Raw genomic sequence first — 6,000 nt, 5'->3', positions numbered from 1 at the left:
ATGTTGAGTTTCCGAGCTCCAATCTCTTCAGCCAGCTTCAAACCAGCTAGCAATGTGATGAGCAGATAATTTATATGCTTTTTGGCATTGTTTTTAGTATGTTTTTAGTAGAATCTAGTTACTTTTAGGGATATTTTCATTAGTTTTTATGTTAAATCCACATTTCTGGACTTTACTATGAGTTTGTGTATTTTTTTGTGATTTCAGGTATTTTCTGGCTGAAATTGAGGGACTTGAGCAAAAATCAGATTCAGAGGTTGAAGAAGGACTGCTGATGCTGTTGGATTCTGACCTCCCTGCACTCAAAATGGATTTTCTGGAGCTACAGAACTCAAAATGGCGCGCTTCCAATTGCGTTGGAAATTAGACATCCAGGGCTTTCCAGCAATATATAATAGTCTATACTTTGGCCAAGTTTAGACAACGCAAAAGGGCGTTGAACGCCAGTTCTACGCTGCTGTCTGGAGTTAAACGCCAGAAACACGTCACAAGCCAGAGTTGAATGCCAAAAAAGGATCCAAAACTGGCGTTCAACTCCAAGAAGGACCTCTACACGCGCAACACTCAAGCTCAGCCCAAGCACACACCAAGTGGGCCCCGGAAGTGGATTTATGCATCAATTACTTACTTCTGTAAACCCTAGTAGCTAGTTTATTATAAATAGAACTTTTTACTATTGTATTAGACATCTTTGGATGCCTAGTTCTTAGATCAGAGGGGCTGGCTATTCGGCCATGCCTGGACCTTTCACTTATGTATTTTTAACGGTAGAGTTTCTACACTCCATAGATTAAGGTGTGGAGCTCTGCTGTTCCTCAAAGATTAACGCAAAGTATTACTGTTTTTCTATTCAATTCAACTTATTCCGCTTCTAAGATATTCATTCGCACTTCAACCTGAATGTGATGAACGTGACAATCATCATCATTCCCCATGAACGCGTGCCTGACAACCACTTCCGTTCTACCTTAGATTGAATGAGTATCTCTTAGATCTCCTAATCAGAATCTTCGTGGTGTAAGCTAGATTGATGGCAGCATTCATGAGAGTCCGGAAAGTCTAAACTTTGTCTGTGGTATTCCGAGTAGGACTCTGGGATTGAATGACTGTGACGAACTTCAAACTTGCGAGTGCTGGGCGTAGTGAAAGATGCAAAAGGAGGGTGAATCCTATTCCAGTATGATCGAGAACCTCAGATGATTAGCCATGCTGTGACAGAGCATTTGGACCATTTTCACAAGAGGATGGGATGCAGCCATTGACAAGGGTGATGCCTCAAGACGATTAGCCATGCAGTGACAGCGCATCAGACCATTTTCCAGAGAGGATCAAAAGTAGCCATTGCCAATGGTAATGTCCTTACATAAAGCCAGCCATAGAAAGGAGTAAGACTGATTGGATGAAGACAGCAGGAAAGCAGAGGTTTAGAGGAACAAAAGCATCTCTATACCTTTATCTGAAATTCTCACCAATGAATTACATAAGTATTTCTATTCCTTATTTTATTATTTATTTTCGAAACTCCATAACCATTTCATATCCGCCTGACTGAGATTTACAAGATGACCATAGCTTGCTTCATACCAACAATCTCCGTGGGATCGACCCTTACTCACGTAAGGTTTATTACTTGGACGACCCAGTGCACTTGCTGGTTAGTTGTGCGAAGTTGTGATAAAAAGTTGAGATTACAATTGAGCGTACCATGTTGATGGCGCCATTGATGATCACAATTTCGTGCACCAAGTTTTTGGCGCCGTTGCTGGGGATTGTTCGAGTTTGGACAACTGACGGTTCATCTTGTTGCTCAGATTAGGTAATTTTCTTTTTGTTTTATTTTTAAAAAAATTTTCAAAAATCTTTCAAAAATTTCTCCTTTGTTTTCGAAAAAAAAAAATGTTTTCAAAAATATATTTTTCTTCAGAATTTTTAAGAATGAATTCTAGTGTTTCATGAAACATGTTGAAGCCTGGCTGGCTGTAAAGCCATGTCTAATTCTTCTGGATAGGGCATGTCAGGTGTGTCATGTCTGAGTTACATACTAAAGCTTGGCTGGCTACTAAGCCATGCCTGACCCTTTGATTGGAGCTTTAGACTAAAGAGCATAAGATTCCTGGAATTCATATTAAAAATTTTGGAATCCTTATTTTTCTTTTTCATACAATTTTCGAAAAATACCAAAAAAATTAGAAAATCATAAAAATCAAAAATATTTTTTGCGTTTCTTGTTTGAGTCTTGAGTCAATTTTTAAGTTTGGTGTCAATCGCATGTCATCTTGCATTTTTCGAAAAATCCATGCATTCATAGTGTTCTTCATGATCTTCAAGTTGTTCTTGGTAAGTCTTCTTGTTTGATCTTCATATTTTTGTGTTTTGTGTCTTTTCTTGTTTTTCATATGCATTCTTGCATCCATAGTGTCTGAACATGAAAGATTTCTAAGTTTGGTGTCTTGCATGTTTTCTTTGCGTATAAAATTTTTCAAAAATAAGTTCTTGATGTGCATCTTGACATTCAAAGTGTTCTTGGTGTTCATCTTGACATTCATAGCATTCTTGCATGCATTCATTGTTTTGATCCATAACTTTCATGCATTGCATCATTTTTCATGTTTTTTTCTCTCTCATCATTAAAAATTCAAAAATCAAAAAAATATCTTCCCCTTTTTCTCTCATAAAATTCGAAAATTTGGATTGACTTTTTCAAAAATTTTTAAAATCTAGTTGTTTTTATGAGTCAAATCAAATTTTCAATTTAAAAATCTTATCTTTTTCAAAATCTTTTTCAAAAATCAAATCTTTTCCATTATTCTTAGTTATTTTCGAAAATTCTAAAAATATTTTTCAAAAATCTTTTTCTTAATTTTATATCATAATTTTCGAAAATAACATCATCAATTAATGTTTTGATTCAAAAATTTCAAGTTTGTTACTTGCTTGTTAAGAAAGATTCAAACTTTGAGTTCTAGAATCATATCTTGTGATTTCTTGTGAATCAAGTCATTAATTGTGATTTTAAAAAATCAAATCTTTTTCAAAAACTAATTTCAATCATATCTTTTCAAAAATATCTTCTTATCTTATCTATTTCAAAAAATTTGATTTCAAAATATCTTTTCTAACTTCCTAACTTCTTATCTTTTCAAAAAAATTGTTTCAACTAACTAACTAACTTTTTGTTTGTTTCTTATCTTTTTCAAAACTACCTAACTAACTCTCTCTCTCTAATTTTCGAAAATCCCTTCCCTCTTTCTCAAAATTTCTTTTTAATTAACTAATTATTCTAATTTTTTATTTTAATTTTTGAAAATTACTAACCTTTTTCAAAAACTATTTTCGAAAATCACTAACCCTTTTTCAAAAATTATTTTCGAAAATTCTCCTTCTCTCTCATCTCCTTCTATTTATTTATTCTTCTACTCACACAGGGACCTCTATACTGTGGTAAAAAGGATCCCTATTATTATTATTTTTCTGTTCCCTCTTTTTCATATGAGCAGGAGCAAGGACAAGAATATTCTTGTTGAAGCAGATCTAGAACCTGAAAGGACTCTGAAGAGAAAATTAAGAGATGCTAAATTACAACAAACCAGCAAGCATCTGTTAGAAATTTTCGAACAGGAAGAGGAGATGGCAGCCGAAAATAATAATAATGCAAGGAGGATGCTTGGTAACTTTACTGCACCTAATTCAATTTACATGGAAGAAGCATCTCCATCCCTACCATTGGAGCAAACAATTTTGAGCTGAAACCTCAGCTAGTTTCTCTAATGCAGCAAAACTGCAAGTTTCATGGACTTCCATCTGAAGATCCTTTTCAGTTCTTAACTGAATTCTTGCAGATATGTGATACTGTTAAGACTAATGGAGTAGATCCTGAAGTCTACAGGCTCATGCTTTTCCCTTTTGCTGTAAGAGACAGAGCTAGAGTGTGGTTGGACTCTCAACCCAAAGATAGCCTGAACTCTTGGGATAAGCTGGTCACGGCTTTCTTAGCCAAGTTCTTTCCTCCTCAAAAGCCGAGCAAGCTTAGAGTGGATGTTCAAACCTTCAGACAGAAAGAAGGTGAATCCCTCTATGAAGCTTGGGAGAGATACAAGCAGCTGACCAAAAAGTGTCCTTCTGACATGCTTTCAGAATGGACCATCTTGGATATATTCTATGATGGTTTATCTGAGCTATCAAAGATGTCATTGGATACTTCTGCAGGTGGATCCATTCACCTAAAGAAAACGCCTGCAGAAGCTCAAGAACTTATTGACATGGTTGCTAATAACCAGTTCATGTACACTTCTGAAAGGAATCCTGTGAATAATGGGACGCTTATGAAGAAGGGAGTTCTTGAAATTGATACTCTGAATGCCATATTGGCTCAGAATAAAATATTGACTCAGCAAGTCAATATGATTTCTCAGAGTCTGAATGGAATGCAAGCTGCATCCAACAGTACTCAAGAGGCATCTTCTGAAGAAGAAGCTTATGATCCTGAGAACCTTGCAATAGCAGAGGTGAATTACATGGGTGAACCATATGGAAACACCTATAACCCCTCATGGAGAAATCATCCGAATCTCTCATGGAAGGATCAACAAAAGCCTCAACAAGGCTTTAATAATGGTGGAAGAAACAGGTTTAGCAATAGCAAGCCTTTTCCATCATCCACTCAGCAATAGACAGAGAACTCTGAACAAAATACTTCTAATTTAGCAAACTTAGTCTCTGATCTATCTAAGGCCACTGTGAGTTTCATGAATGAAACAAGGTCCTCCATTAGAAATTTGGAAGCACAAGTGGGCCAGCTGAGTAAAAGGATCACTGAAATCCCTCCTAGTACTCTCCCAAGCAATACAGAAGAAAATCCAAAAAGAGAGTGCAAGGCCATTGAATTGATCACCATGGCCGAACCTGTAAGGGGAGGAGAGGACTTGAATCCCAATGAGGAAGACCTCCTGGGACGTCCAGTGATCAATAAGGAGCTTCCCTCTGAGGAACCAAAGGAATCTGAGACTCATCTAGAGACCATTGAGATTCCATTAAACCTCCTTATGCCCTTCATGAGCTCCGATGAGTATTCTTCTTCTGAAGAGAATGAGGATGTTACTGAAGAGCAAGTTACCAAGTACCTTGGTGCAATCATGAAGCTGAATGCCAAATTATTTGGCATTGAGACTTGGGAAGATGAACCTCCCTTGTTCACCAATGAACTAAGTGATCTGGATCAACTGACATTACCGCAGAAGAAACAGGATCCTGGAAAGTTCTTAATACCTTGTACCATAGGCACCATGACCTTTGAGAAGGCTCTATGTGACCTTGGGTCAGGGATAAACCTCATGCCCCTCTCTGTAATAGAGAAACTGGGAATCTATGGGGTGCAAGCTGCCAAAATCTCATTAGAGATGGCAGATAATTCAAGAAAACAGGCTTATGGACAAGTAGAGGACGTGTTAGTAAAGGTTGAAGGCCTTTACATCCCTGCTGATTTCATAGTCCTGGATACTGGGAAGAATGATGATGAATCCATCATCCTTGGAAGACCCTTTCTAGCCACAACAAGAGCTGTGATTGATGTTGACAGAGACAAACTAGTCCTTCAATTGAATGAGGACTCCCTTGAGTTTACAACTCAAGGTTATCCTTCTGTAAACATGGAAAGGAAGCATGAAAAGCTTCTCTCAAAACAGAGTCAACCAGAGCCCCCACAGTCAAACTCTAAGTTTGGTGTTGGGGAGTCTCAACAATGCTCTGAACATCTGTGAGGCTCCATGAGAGCCCACTGTCAAGCTATTGACATTAAAGAAGTGCTTGTTGGGAGGCAACCCAATTTTTATCTAATTTTTATTTTCATGGGTTTTCATGTTTTATTAGGTTCATGATCATGTGGAGTCACAAAATAAATATAAAAATTGAAAATGGAGTCAAAAACAGCAGAAGAAAAATCACACCCTGGAGGAAGACCTTACTGGCGTTTAAACGCCAGTAAGAAGCATCTGGCTGGCGTTC

General features: G+C 37.3%; 1 non-coding gene across 1 annotated transcript; it reads right to left on the bottom strand.

The window, feature by feature from the left end:
- Positions 1-4,022: 4,022 nt before the first annotated feature.
- Positions 4,023-4,130, bottom strand: LOC112745557 (small nucleolar RNA R71). The gene has a single exon (XR_003173477.1). It is a non-coding gene; the product is annotated as a small nucleolar RNA R71 (small nucleolar RNA).
- Positions 4,131-6,000: the final 1,870 nt, after the last annotated feature.

Source organism: Arachis hypogaea, chromosome 14 (assembly GCF_003086295.3).
Source record: "Arachis hypogaea cultivar Tifrunner chromosome 14, arahy.Tifrunner.gnm2.J5K5, whole genome shotgun sequence".
Taxonomy (NCBI): domain Eukaryota; kingdom Viridiplantae; phylum Streptophyta; class Magnoliopsida; order Fabales; family Fabaceae; genus Arachis; species Arachis hypogaea.
This window is presented reverse-complemented; position numbering and strand designations above follow the sequence as displayed.